The sequence below is a fragment of the Loxodonta africana genome, chromosome 20 (genome assembly GCF_030014295.1).
Source record: "Loxodonta africana isolate mLoxAfr1 chromosome 20, mLoxAfr1.hap2, whole genome shotgun sequence".
In the NCBI taxonomy this organism is placed as follows: domain Eukaryota; kingdom Metazoa; phylum Chordata; class Mammalia; order Proboscidea; family Elephantidae; genus Loxodonta; species Loxodonta africana.
In genome coordinates, this window is record NC_087361.1 from 79,610,706 (window position 1) to 79,626,065 (window position 15,360).

Consider the following 15,360-nt stretch of genomic DNA (forward strand, 5'->3'; position numbering starts at 1 on the left):
TCCAGTCAATTAGGGTAGGGTAGAGTAAAACAGTGTTGAGTGGAGTAGAATGCTGTGCAACGCAATCGAATGGAGTCGAAAGGAGTAGAAGAGAGCCGAATAGAGCCGAATAGTGCTGAAGAGGGCCGAAGAGGGCCGAATCGAGCTGAATTGAGCTGAATTGAGCCAAATCCAGTAAATCGAGCCTAATGGAGCCTAATCCAGTTGAATCGACACTCTTCGAGCCAAATGGAGCCGAATGGACATGAATCGAACCAATTCGACCTGAATCGTGTCCAAATTCATGGAATCGAATTGAACAGATTAGAGTAGGGGAGGTTCGGGTATGGCAGGGTGGAATAAAGTAGAGTAGCATAGAATAAAACAGAAGAGAATAGAAGAGAACAGAACAATACAGAACGAATACAGAAAACAGTAGGCTAGAGTAGCGTAGAGGGAAACAGAGTAGAGTAGAATAGATTCGAACGGAGCTAAATAGAGCCAAACTGAGCCGAATCGTGTCCAAATGGGTTGAATCCAATCCAATCCAATGGATTAGAATAGAGTAGAGTTGGGTAGCATAGGGTAGGGTAGAATAGAGTAGACTAGAACAGAACAGAATAGGAAGAAGAAAGAAAATAGAGAAGAGTAGATTAGAGTACGATAGAGTAGGCTAGTGTATAATAGGGTAGACTCGAATACAGCTGAATAGAGCCGAATGGAGTCGAAATGAGAGGAATCACGTCTAATCGATTCGAGTAAATTAGAGTGGTGTAGGCTAGAGTAGAGCAGAATAGTGTAGAATGGTGTGGAATAAATAGAATGGAGTAGAATGGAGTCAAATAGAGACAAAAAGAGTAGAGAAGAGTCGAATAGAGCAGAATAGGGCCGAAAGAGGCGGAATTGAGCAGAATCGAAGCAATTCAAGCCAAACGAACCGAATAGAGCCAAATGGAATAGAATCGAGCTGATTCAAGCTTAATCACGTCGAATCCCGTTCAATGCATCCAATGCAATCCAAACGTCTAGATTAGAGAAGGGGAGAGGAGGGTGGAATAGAATAGAGTAGAGTAGACTAGAAGAGATTAGAACAGAATAGAAGGAATAGAATAGAGTAGAAAAGAGTAGGGTCGAATAGACTCGAATAGAGTCGATTAGAGACGAATAGGCCAAATAGAGACGAATAGAGAAAACAGAGCTGAATGGAGCCGAATCGAGACGTAAAGGAGCCCTATAGAGCCGATTCGCACCTAATCCAGCTGAATCAAGCAGAATCACGCCGACTGGCACTGAATAGCGTCGAATCACGTCGAATCACGTCGAATCGCATCAAATCACATCGTTTTGTGTCGGACCGGGTCGAATCGCTTCGTATCGCATCGGATTGCATCGAATGTCGTCGAATCACGACGAATCACGCCCCATCACGTCCAATAACTTCGAATTGCGTCCAATCTCCTAGAATTCTGCTGAATCACGTCGAATCGTATGGAATCTCGCCTAATCTCTTTGAATCCCGTCAAATGCCTTCGAACCTTGTCGAATCCCCTCAAATCCTGTCCAATCGCGTCGAAGTGAATCGAATTGAATCAAATAGATTCAAGTAGGGTGGGTTTGGGTGGGGTGCAGTAGGGTTGGGTAGGGTAGGATAGAACAGAGTCCAACAGAATAGGAGAGAACAGAACAGAAGAGAAAGAATCCAGCAGAATAGAATAGAGTAGAAAAGAGTCAGATAGTGCAGAACATAGCCGAATTGAGGCGAATGGAGACAAAACAAGATGAATCGCGTTGAATCGCTTCGAATCGGGTCAAATCGAATCCATTCGAATAGATTAGGGTAGGGAAGGGTAGACGAGAATAGTGCAGAATGGTGTGGAATGGATTAGAACGGAGCCGACTAGAGACGAATGGAGTAGAAAAGAGTCGAATAGAGCATAGTTGGGCCGAATAGGGCCAAAGAGGGCCTAATCGAGCAGAATCCAGCAGAATCGATGCCATTGGAGCTGAATGGAGCCAAATGGAGCCCAATCGAACCGACTCGAAGCGAATTGATCTGATTCAAGCCTAATCGGGTCGAATGGCGTGAAAATGCGATGACTCGAACAGAATCAAAGATTAGAGAAGGGGAGGGGAGCGGCTGGGAGGGTAGAACAGAATAGAATAGAACAGTACATAATAGAAGGAAGAGAAGATAGCACAGTACGGTAGAGCAGAGAAGAGTAGAGTCGAATAGAGTGAAATAGTGCAGAATAGAGCTGAATAGAGCCAATTCTAGCCGAATCGAGCCCAATGGAAACAAAACGTGATGAATCGCGTCGAATAGCGTCCAATCGAATCCATTAGAATAGATTAGAGTAGGGTAGGGTAGGGTAGAACAGAATAGAGTAGAATGGAGTCGAATGGAGTTGCATAGAGAAAACTAGAGTAGAAAAGAGTCGAATCGAGCCGAACATAGAGAGATAGTATTGAATTGAGTTGAAACAAGCTGAATCGAAGCGATTCAAGCTGAATCGAGCTGATGGTGCCGAATGAGCCGATTCAAGCCTCATTGCGTCCAATCACATTGAAATGCTTTGAATCGAATCCAATTGAATAGATTCGAAAAGGTTAGGGTAGGGTGGTTTTTGCTAGGGTAGACTAGGGTAGACGAAAGTAGACTAGAGTAGAGTAGACAAGAGAAGTCTAGAGTAGTAGCCTAGACAAGACAGCTGGACTAGTCAGACTAGTGGTATAGATCAGTAGGCTAGACAACTAGCCTTGAAGAGTACCCTTGCCCTGACAAGTACCCTAAATTCTGAATCTGAACTAGTCCCCTTGCCTTAACTAGTATCCTGAACTAGTAGCCTTGTCTGAACTAGTACCCTTAACTAGTAGCCTTGCCTTAAGTAATAGTCTTAATGTCTGCCCTTGCCTTACCAGTACCCTGAACTAGTAGCCCTGCCTTAACTAGTACCCTGGCCTTCACCAGTAGCCTTCACTAGTACCCTGGCCTTCACTAGTAGCCTTGCCTCAACTAGTACCCTTCACTAGTACCCTCGCATGAACTAGTTGTCTTAACTAGTACCTGGCCTTCTCAGTCCCCATAAGTCCTACCCTGGCCTTAACCAGCTGCCTTAACTGGTACCCTGGTCTTAACTCGTAGTATTCACTTGTACCCTTGAATCCACTGGTAGCCTAAACTAGTCGTCTTGCCTTAAGTAGTAGCCTTCACTTGGACCTTGCCTGAACTAGTATCCTTAACTAGTACCTGTGCCTTAACTAGTACTCTTAACTAGTACAGCGGCCATAACGAATAGCCCGAACTAGTAGCCTTGTCTGAATTAGTACCCGGAACTGGTAGCCTTGCTTTAAGTAATAGTCTTAACGTCTGCCCTTGCCTTCCTAGTACCCTTAACTAGTGGCCAAGCCTTCACTACTACCCCTAACTAGTAGCCTTGCCTTAACTAGTAGCCTTGCCTTAACCAGTTGCCTTAACTAGGACCCTGGCCTTAACTAGAAGTATCAACTTGTAAACTTGCATCAGAGTAGCCTTAACTAGGACTCTTGCCTTAAGTAGTGGGCTGAACTAGTACTCGTGCCTTAGCTAGTACTCTTAACTAGTACAGTGCCCCTAACTCGTATCCTGAACTAGTAGCCTTCTCTTAACTAGTACCCTTACCTAGTAGCCTTGCCTTCACTGGTACCCTGGCCTTCTCCAGTAGCCTTAACTCAGACCCTGGCCTTCACTGGCAGCCTTTAGTAGTACCCTTAACTAGTACCCTCGCATTCACTAGTAGTCTGAACTAGTACCCTGGCCGTATCAGTACCCAGAACTACTACCCTTGCCGTAACCAGTTGCCTTAAGTAGTACCCTGGCCTTAACTAGTAGTATTCACTTGTATTCTTGCATCAACTAGTAGCCTTAACTAGGACTCTTGCCTTAAGCAGTGGCCTGAATTTGTACCTTGCCTTAACTAGCAGCCTTAACTAGCACCCGTGCCTTTACTAGTACTCTTAACTAGTACAGTGCCCCTAACTAGTCTCCTGAACTGGTAGCCTTGTCCTAACTAGTACCCTTAACCAGGAGCCTTGCCTTAAGGAATAGTCTTAATGGCTACCCTTGCCTCAACAAGTCCCCTTAACTAGTACCCTTGCATTAACTAGTAGTCTTAACTAGTAGCCTGGCCTTATCAGTACCCATAACTACTACCCTTGCCTTAACCAGTTGCCTTAACTAGCACCCTGGACTTAGCCAGTAGTATTCACATGTACCCTTGCATCGACTAGTCGACAACACTAGTACTCTTGCCTGAAGTAGTGGCCTAAACTCGTTCCTTGCCTTCCTAGTAGCCTTAACTAGTACTCTTAACTAGTACAGTGGCCCTACCTAGTATTCTGAACTAGAAGCCTTGTGGTAAATAGTACCCTTAACGAGTCGCCTTGCCTTAAGGAACAGTCTTAACGTCTACCCTTGCCTTACTAGTCCTCTTAACTAGTAGCCAAACCTTAACTAGTACCCTGAAGTAGTAGCCTTGAATGGACTAGTAGCCCAGCCTTAACTAGTACCCTGGCCGTCACTAGGACCCTTGCCTCAACTAGTACCCTGGCATTAACTAGTAGTCTTAACTAGTACCCTGGCCTTATCGCTACCCATAGCTACTACCCTTGCCTTGACCAGTTGCCTTAACTAGTACCCTGGCCTGAATTAGTAGTATGAACTTGTACCCTTGCATCAACTAGTAGCCTAAACTAATACGCTTGCCTGAAGTAGTAGCCTTCACTTGTACCTTGCCTTCCTAGTAGCCTTAACTAGTACCCGTCCATGAACTAGTACTCTTAACTAGTACAGTGGCCCTAACTAGTAGCCTGAACTAGTCCCCTTGCCTTCGGTAGTCCCTTTTCCAAACTAGTACCCTTCTTGAGTACCCCTTTTTTTATGGAGTAGGGTATGGTCCAGTAGGGTGTCATAAGGTAGGGTAGCATACGGTAGAACAGAGAAAACAGAATCCAATAGAATAGAAGAGGATAAGTCAGGATAGCTTAGTTTCGTGCACGGTATGGTAGAGTAGCATAGGAAGGAATAGAGAAAAGAGAAAACGAGAATCCAATACAACAGAATCGAAAAGAACAGACTAGATGAGGAAAGACTAGGGCGGGATAGGGTTCTGTCGAATAGAAGAGCGTAGAATGGTGTGGAATGGAGTCAAATGCAGTCAAACCGAGATGAATAGACTAGAAAAGAGTTGAATCGAGCGGAATAGCACCGAATAGGGACATATAGGGCTGAGTGGAGCCCAATCGAGCCCAATCGAGCCCGATCAAGTCAAATCGACCAGATTCGAGCTGAATGGAGCCGAATGGAGCTGGAATGAGCCAAATAGAGACACAGAAAATGAGCCAAGCTAGATCGAGCCAAATCGCACCTAATCACATCCTATTGCAGCGAATCCCGTCGAAGTCCATCCAATCCCACCAAAACCCATTGAATCTCATGAAATCTCACCGAATCCCGTCCAATTGTGTCCAATCGGGTCGAATCGAATGCAATCGAATTCAATAGAACAGCTTAGAGTAGTGTAGGTTAGGCTGGGATTCAATAGGGTAGGGCACAGAGGAATAGACTAGAGAAGCATAGAGTAGAAGAGAAGAGAATACAAAGAGTAGAATGGAGTAGAGTGGAGTAGAGTAGAATAGTCAGAGTCGAGTAGTGCAGAATAGAGATGAATAGATCCAATTCGAGCTGAATCGAGTCGAATGGAGAGGAAATGAGACAAATCTCCATGAATCGAATAGATTAGAGTAGAGTAGGGTGGGGGAGAAGAGAATAGAATAGTGTAGAATGGAGCCGAACAGAGTAGAATGGTGTGGAATGGAGTCGAATGGAGCCAAATAGAGACGAATAAAGTAGAAAAGAGTTGAATAGAGCTGAAGAGGGCCGGATACGTTTGGATCGAGCCTAATGATGCTGAATCGAGCAGAATCGAGCCAAATTGACCCGATTCAAGCCAAATTGAGCTAAATCAAGCCAATTCAAGCCTAATCCCATGGAATCGCCTTGAAAGGCATTGAATCGAATCGAATCGATTAGAGTAGAGGAGGGTAGAGTAGGAGGGGTTAGACTAGAACAGAACAGAACACAAGAGAAAGAATCGAATAGAATGAAGTAGAGACGAGTACAGTAGAATAGAGTCCAATAGAGTTGAATAGAGCCAAACAGAGCTGAATGCAGCCAAATCCACCAAATTCGAGGTGAATCGAGAAGAATCATGTCGAATCGCGTTGAAAAGTGTCGAATCCAATCCAATAGTTTAGTGTAGGGCAGGTAAGATGAGGGGAGGGGAGGGTAGAAAAGAATAGATTAGAATAGACCAGAAAGAATAGAGAAGAGTAGACTAGAGTCAAATCGAGTCAAATCCTGCCGAAATGAGCCGAATAGAGAGGAAAAGGGCCAAGTCCAACCGAATCGAGTTGAATTCGCACAAAAAGGAGCTGATTCGAGCCGATAGGACCTGAATCAGGTCGAATCCCGTTCAAGTCTGTTGAATAGAATAGAACAGATTGCAGTAGGCTAAGTTAGAGTAGGGTAGGATAGACCAAAATGCAGTAGAACAGAACAGAACAGGATAGAAGAGAACTGAAAGACTAGAATAGGGTCGAGTAGTGCAGAGTCTAGAAGAATAGAGTTGAATATTGGCGACTAGAGCAAAATAGAGCCCAAAAGACCCAACGTGATAGAAATCAAGATGAATGGCGCCGAATCCCGCGGAATCATGCTGGATCGCGTCGAATCCCGTTGAATTGCATTGAATCCCATCCATTCAAGTCCAATCCAATCGAATCGATTAGAATAGACTAGAGAAGGGTAGAGTACAAGACAATAGAATAGAGAAGAATACAGTCGGATGGAGTAGAATGGTGTAGAATGGAGTTGAAAAGAGATAATAGAGTTGAGTAGACTCATAGAGCCATATAGAGTTGAATAGAGCCTATTCAAGCTGAATAGAACTGACCAGGGCGAAATGGAGCCGATTAGAACTGAATCGAACCGATGAGAGCCCAAGAGGGATGAATGGAGTGCAACGGAGCCGATTGGAGCCGAATCGCATCGAAATGCGTGGAATCGAATCCAGTGGAATAGATTAGAGTAGGGTTGGTTAAAATAGAGTAGAAGAGAATTGAACACAGTAAAAGAGAATAAAAAGAATACAAGAGAATCGAGTCCAAAAGGTTAGAGCAGAGCAGAATAGTGTAGAGTAGAACAGAGTCGAATAGAGTCGAAGCGAGCCAAATGGAGAAGAAACAAGGCAAATCGCGTTGAATCCCCTCGAACCAATTCCAGTCAATTAGGGTAGGGTAGAGTAAAACAGTGTTGAGTGGAGTAGAATGCTGTGCAACGCAATCGAATGGAGTCGAAAGGAGTAGAAGAGAGCCGAATAGAGCCGAATAGTGCTGAAGAGGGCCGAAGAGGGCCGAATCGAGCTGAATTGAGCTGAATTGAGCCAAATCCAGTAAATCGAGCCTAATGGAGCCTAATCCAGTTGAATCGACACTCTTCGAGCCAAATGGAGCCGAATGGACATGAATCGAACCAATTCGACCTGAATCGTGTCCAAATTCATGGAATCGAATTGAACAGATTAGAGTAGGGGAGGTTCGGGTATGGCAGGGTGGAATAAAGTAGAGTAGCATAGAATAAAACAGAAGAGAATAGAAGAGAACAGAACAATACAGAACGAATACAGAAAACAGTAGGCTAGAGTAGCGTAGAGGGAAACAGAGTAGAGTAGAATAGATTCGAACGGAGCTAAATAGAGCCAAACTGAGCCGAATCGTGTCCAAATGGGTTGAATCCAATCCAATCCAATGGATTAGAATAGAGTAGAGTTGGGTAGCATAGGGTAGGGTAGAATAGAGTAGACTAGAACAGAACAGAATAGGAAGAAGAAAGAAAATAGAGAAGAGTAGATTAGAGTACGATAGAGTAGGCTAGTGTATAATAGGGTAGACTCGAATACAGCTGAATAGAGCCGAATGGAGTCGAAATGAGAGGAATCACGTCTAATCGATTCGAGTAAATTAGAGTGGTGTAGGCTAGAGTAGAGCAGAATAGTGTAGAATGGTGTGGAATAAATAGAATGGAGTAGAATGGAGTCAAATAGAGACAAAAAGAGTAGAGAAGAGTCGAATAGAGCAGAATAGGGCCGAAAGAGGCGGAATTGAGCAGAATCGAAGCAATTCAAGCCAAACGAACCGAATAGAGCCAAATGGAATAGAATCGAGCTGATTCAAGCTTAATCACGTCGAATCCCGTTCAATGCATCCAATGCAATCCAAACGTCTAGATTAGAGAAGGGGAGAGGAGGGTGGAATAGAATAGAGTAGAGTAGACTAGAAGAGATTAGAACAGAATAGAAGGAATAGAATAGAGTAGAAAAGAGTAGGGTCGAATAGACTCGAATAGAGTCGATTAGAGACGAATAGGCCAAATAGAGACGAATAGAGAAAACAGAGCTGAATGGAGCCGAATCGAGACGTAAAGGAGCCCTATAGAGCCGATTCGCACCTAATCCAGCTGAATCAAGCAGAATCACGCCGACTGGCACTGAATAGCGTCGAATCACGTCGAATCACGTCGAATCGCATCAAATCACATCGTTTTGTGTCGGACCGGGTCGAATCGCTTCGTATCGCATCGGATTGCATCGAATGTCGTCGAATCACGACGAATCACGCCCCATCACGTCCAATAACTTCGAATTGCGTCCAATCTCCTAGAATTCTGCTGAATCACGTCGAATCGTATGGAATCTCGCCTAATCTCTTTGAATCCCGTCAAATGCCTTCGAACCTTGTCGAATCCCCTCAAATCCTGTCCAATCGCGTCGAAGTGAATCGAATTGAATCAAATAGATTCAAGTAGGGTGGGTTTGGGTGGGGTGCAGTAGGGTTGGGTAGGGTAGGATAGAACAGAGTCCAACAGAATAGGAGAGAACAGAACAGAAGAGAAAGAATCCAGCAGAATAGAATAGAGTAGAAAAGAGTCAGATAGTGCAGAACATAGCCGAATTGAGGCGAATGGAGACAAAACAAGATGAATCGCGTTGAATCGCTTCGAATCGGGTCAAATCGAATCCATTCGAATAGATTAGGGTAGGGAAGGGTAGACGAGAATAGAGGAGAATAGTGCAGAATGGTGTGGAATGGATTAGAACGGAGCCGACTAGAGACGAATGGAGTAGAAAAGAGTCGAATAGAGCATAGTTGGGCCGAATAGGGCCAAAGAGGGCCTAATCGAGCAGAATCCAGCAGAATCGATGCCATTGGAGCTGAATGGAGCCAAATGGAGCCCAATCGAACCGACTCGAAGCGAATTGATCTGATTCAAGCCTAATCGGGTCGAATGGCGTGAAAATGCGATGACTCGAACAGAATCAAAGATTAGAGAAGGGGAGGGGAGCGGCTGGGAGGGTAGAACAGAATAGAATAGAACAGTACATAATAGAAGGAAGAGAAGATAGCACAGTACGGTAGAGCAGAGAAGAGTAGAGTCGAATAGAGTGAAATAGTGCAGAATAGAGCTGAATAGAGCCAATTCTAGCCGAATCGAGCCCAATGGAAACAAAACGTGATGAATCGCGTCGAATAGCGTCCAATCGAATCCATTAGAATAGATTAGAGTAGGGTAGGGTAGGGTAGAACAGAATAGAGTAGAATGGAGTCGAATGGAGTTGCATAGAGAAAACTAGAGTAGAAAAGAGTCGAATCGAGCCGAATAAGGCTGAACCAAGTCGAATTGAGTTGAAACAAGCTGAATCGAAGCGATTCAAGCTGAATCGAGCTGATGGTGCCGAATGAGCCGATTCAAGCCTCATCACGTCCAATCACATTGAAATGCTTTGAATCGAATCCAATTGAATAGATTCGAAAAGGTTAGGGTAGGGTGGTTTTTGCTAGGGTAGACTAGGGTAGACGAAAGTAGACTAGAGTAGAGTAGACAAGAGAAGTCTAGAGTAGTAGCCTAGACAAGACAGCTGGACTAGTCAGACTAGTGGTATAGATCAGTAGGCTAGACAACTAGCCTTGAAGAGTACCCTTGCCCTGACAAGTACCCTAAATTCTGAATCTGAACTAGTCCCCTTGCCTTAACTAGTATCCTGAACTAGTAGCCTTGTCTGAACTAGTACCCTTAACTAGTAGCCTTGCCTTAAGTAATAGTCTTAATGTCTGCCCTTGCCTTACCAGTACCCTGAACTAGTAGCCCTGCCTTAACTAGTACCCTGGCCTTCACCAGTAGCCTTCACTAGTACCCTGGCCTTCACTAGTAGCCTTGCCTCAACTAGTACCCTTCACTAGTACCCTCGCATGAACTAGTTGTCTTAACTAGTACCTGGCCTTCTCAGTCCCCATAAGTCCTACCCTGGCCTTAACCAGCTGCCTTAACTGGTACCCTGGTCTTAACTCGTAGTATTCACTTGTACCCTTGAATCCACTGGTAGCCTAAACTAGTCGTCTTGCCTTAAGTAGTAGCCTTCACTTGGACCTTGCCTGAACTAGTATCCTTAACTAGTACCTGTGCCTTAACTAGTACTCTTAACTAGTACAGCGGCCATAACGAATAGCCCGAACTAGTAGCCTTGTCTGAATTAGTACCCGGAACTGGTAGCCTTGCTTTAAGTAATAGTCTTAACGTCTGCCCTTGCCTTCCTAGTACCCTTAACTAGTGGCCAAGCCTTCACTACTACCCCTAACTAGTAGCCTTGCCTTAACTAGTAGCCTTGCCTTAACCAGTTGCCTTAACTAGGACCCTGGCCTTAACTAGAAGTATCAACTTGTAAACTTGCATCAGAGTAGCCTTAACTAGGACTCTTGCCTTAAGTAGTGGGCTGAACTAGTACTCGTGCCTTAGCTAGTACTCTTAACTAGTACAGTGCCCCTAACTCGTATCCTGAACTAGTAGCCTTCTCTTAACTAGTACCCTTACCTAGTAGCCTTGCCTTCACTGGTACCCTGGCCTTCTCCAGTAGCCTTAACTCAGACCCTGGCCTTCACTGGCAGCCTTTAGTAGTACCCTTAACTAGTACCCTCGCATTCACTAGTAGTCTGAACTAGTACCCTGGCCGTATCAGTACCCAGAACTACTACCCTTGCCGTAACCAGTTGCCTTAAGTAGTACCCTGGCCTTAACTAGTAGTATTCACTTGTATTCTTGCATCAACTAGTAGCCTTAACTAGGACTCTTGCCTTAAGCAGTGGCCTGAATTTGTACCTTGCCTTAACTAGCAGCCTTAACTAGCACCCGTGCCTTTACTAGTACTCTTAACTAGTACAGTGCCCCTAACTAGTCTCCTGAACTGGTAGCCTTGTCCTAACTAGTACCCTTAACCAGGAGCCTTGCCTTAAGGAATAGTCTTAATGGCTACCCTTGCCTCAACAAGTCCCCTTAACTAGTACCCTTGCATTAACTAGTAGTCTTAACTAGTAGCCTGGCCTTATCAGTACCCATAACTACTACCCTTGCCTTAACCAGTTGCCTTAACTAGCACCCTGGACTTAGCCAGTAGTATTCACATGTACCCTTGCATCGACTAGTCGACAACACTAGTACTCTTGCCTGAAGTAGTGGCCTAAACTCGTTCCTTGCCTTCCTAGTAGCCTTAACTAGTACTCTTAACTAGTACAGTGGCCCTACCTAGTATTCTGAACTAGAAGCCTTGTGGTAAATAGTACCCTTAACGAGTCGCCTTGCCTTAAGGAACAGTCTTAACGTCTACCCTTGCCTTACTAGTCCTCTTAACTAGTAGCCAAACCTTAACTAGTACCCTGAAGTAGTAGCCTTGAATGGACTAGTAGCCCAGCCTTAACTAGTACCCTGGCCGTCACTAGGACCCTTGCCTCAACTAGTACCCTGGCATTAACTAGTAGTCTTAACTAGTACCCTGGCCTTATCGCTACCCATAGCTACTACCCTTGCCTTGACCAGTTGCCTTAACTAGTACCCTGGCCTGAATTAGTAGTATGAACTTGTACCCTTGCATCAACTAGTAGCCTAAACTAATACGCTTGCCTGAAGTAGTAGCCTTCACTTGTACCTTGCCTTCCTAGTAGCCTTAACTAGTACCCGTCCATGAACTAGTACTCTTAACTAGTACAGTGGCCCTAACTAGTAGCCTGAACTAGTCCCCTTGCCTTCGGTAGTCCCTTTTCCAAACTAGTACCCTTCTTGAGTACCCCTTTTTTTATGGAGTAGGGTATGGTCCAGTAGGGTGTCATAAGGTAGGGTAGCATACGGTAGAACAGAGAAAACAGAATCCAATAGAATAGAAGAGGATAAGTCAGGATAGCTTAGTTTCGTGCACGGTATGGTAGAGTAGCATAGGAAGGAATAGAGAAAAGAGAAAACGAGAATCCAATACAACAGAATCGAAAAGAACAGACTAGATGAGGAAAGACTAGGGCGGGATAGGGTTCTGTCGAATAGAAGAGCGTAGAATGGTGTGGAATGGAGTCAAATGCAGTCAAACCGAGATGAATAGACTAGAAAAGAGTTGAATCGAGCGGAATAGCACCGAATAGGGACATATAGGGCTGAGTGGAGCCCAATCGAGCCCAATCGAGCCCGATCAAGTCAAATCGACCAGATTCGAGCTGAATGGAGCCGAATGGAGCTGGAATGAGCCAAATAGAGACACAGAAAATGAGCCAAGCTAGATCGAGCCAAATCGCACCTAATCACATCCTATTGCAGCGAATCCCGTCGAAGTCCATCCAATCCCACCAAAACCCATTGAATCTCATGAAATCTCACCGAATCCCGTCCAATTGTGTCCAATCGGGTCGAATCGAATGCAATCGAATTCAATAGAACAGCTTAGAGTAGTGTAGGTTAGGCTGGGATTCAATAGGGTAGGGCACAGAGGAATAGACTAGAGAAGCATAGAGTAGAAGAGAAGAGAATACAAAGAGTAGAATGGAGTAGAGTGGAGTAGAGTAGAATAGTCAGAGTCGAGTAGTGCAGAATAGAGATGAATAGATCCAATTCGAGCTGAATCGAGTCGAATGGAGAGGAAATGAGACAAATCTCCATGAATCGAATAGATTAGAGTAGAGTAGGGTGGGGGAGAAGAGAATAGAATAGTGTAGAATGGAGCCGAACAGAGTAGAATGGTGTGGAATGGAGTCGAATGGAGCCAAATAGAGACGAATAAAGTAGAAAAGAGTTGAATAGAGCTGAAGAGGGCCGGATACGTTTGGATCGAGCCTAATGATGCTGAATCGAGCAGAATCGAGCCAAATTGACCCGATTCAAGCCAAATTGAGCTAAATCAAGCCAATTCAAGCCTAATCCCATGGAATCGCCTTGAAAGGCATTGAATCGAATCGAATCGATTAGAGTAGAGGAGGGTAGAGTAGGAGGGGTTAGACTAGAACAGAACAGAACACAAGAGAAAGAATCGAATAGAATGAAGTAGAGACGAGTACAGTAGAATAGAGTCCAATAGAGTTGAATAGAGCCAAACAGAGCTGAATGCAGCCAAATCCACCAAATTCGAGGTGAATCGAGAAGAATCATGTCGAATCGCGTTGAAAAGTGTCGAATCCAATCCAATAGTTTAGTGTAGGGCAGGTAAGATGAGGGGAGGGGAGGGTAGAAAAGAATAGATTAGAATAGACCAGAAAGAATAGAGAAGAGTAGACTAGAGTCAAATCGAGTCAAATCCTGCCGAAATGAGCCGAATAGAGAGGAAAAGGGCCAAGTCCAACCGAATCGAGTTGAATTCGCACAAAAAGGAGCTGATTCGAGCCGATAGGACCTGAATCAGGTCGAATCCCGTTCAAGTCTGTTGAATAGAATAGAACAGATTGCAGTAGGCTAAGTTAGAGTAGGGTAGGATAGACCAAAATGCAGTAGAACAGAACAGAACAGGATAGAAGAGAACTGAAAGACTAGAATAGGGTCGAGTAGTGCAGAGTCTAGAAGAATAGAGTTGAATATTGGCGACTAGAGCAAAATAGAGCCCAAAAGACCCAACGTGATAGAAATCAAGATGAATGGCGCCGAATCCCGCGGAATCATGCTGGATCGCGTCGAATCCCGTTGAATTGCATTGAATCCCATCCATTCAAGTCCAATCCAATCGAATCGATTAGAATAGACTAGAGAAGGGTAGAGTACAAGACAATAGAATAGAGAAGAATACAGTCGGATGGAGTAGAATGGTGTAGAATGGAGTTGAAAAGAGATAATAGAGTTGAGTAGACTCATAGAGCCATATAGAGTTGAATAGAGCCTATTCAAGCTGAATAGAACTGACCAGGGCGAAATGGAGCCGATTAGAACTGAATCGAACCGATGAGAGCCCAAGAGGGATGAATGGAGTGCAACGGAGCCGATTGGAGCCGAATCGCATCGAAATGCGTGGAATCGAATCCAGTGGAATAGATTAGAGTAGGGTTGGTTAAAATAGAGTAGAAGAGAATTGAACACAGTAAAAGAGAATAAAAAGAATACAAGAGAATCGAGTCCAAAAGGTTAGAGCAGAGCAGAATAGTGTAGAGTAGAACAGAGTCAAATAGAGTCGAAGCGAGCCAAATGGAGAAGAAACAAGGCAAATCGCGTTGAATCCCCTCGAACCAATTCCAGTCAATTAGGGTAGGGTAGAGTAAAACAGTGTTGAGTGGAGTAGAATGCTGTGCAACGCAATCGAATGGAGTCGAAAGGAGTAGAAGAGAGCCGAATAGAGCCGAATAGTGCTGAAGAGGGCCGAAGAGGGCCGAATCGAGCTGAATTGAGCTGAATTGAGCCAAATCCAGTAAATCGAGCCTAATGGAGCCTAATCCAGTTGAATCGACACTCTTCGAGCCAAATGGAGCCGAATGGACATGAATCGAACCAATTCGACCTGAATCGTGTCCAAATTCATGGAATCGAATTGAACAGATTAGAGTAGGGGAGGTTCGGGTATGGCAGGGTGGAATAAAGTAGAGTAGCATAGAATAAAACAGAAGAGAATAGAAGAGAACAGAACAATACAGAACGAATACAGAAAACAGTAGGCTAGAGTAGCGTAGAGGGAAACAGAGTAGAGTAGAATAGATTCGAACGGAGCTAAATAGAGCCAAACTGAGCCGAATCGTGTCCAAATGGGTTGAATCCAATCCAATCCAATGGATTAGAATAGAGTAGAGTTGGGTAGCATAGGGTAGGGTAGAATAGAGTAGACTAGAACAGAACAGAATAGGAAGAAGAAAGAAAATAGAGAAGAGTAGATTAGAGTACGATAGAGTAGGCTAGTGTATAATAGGGTAGACTCGAATACAGCTGAATAGAGCCGAATGGAGTCGAAATGAGAGGAATCACGTCTAATCGATTCGAGTAAATTAGAGTGGTGTAGGCTAGAGTAG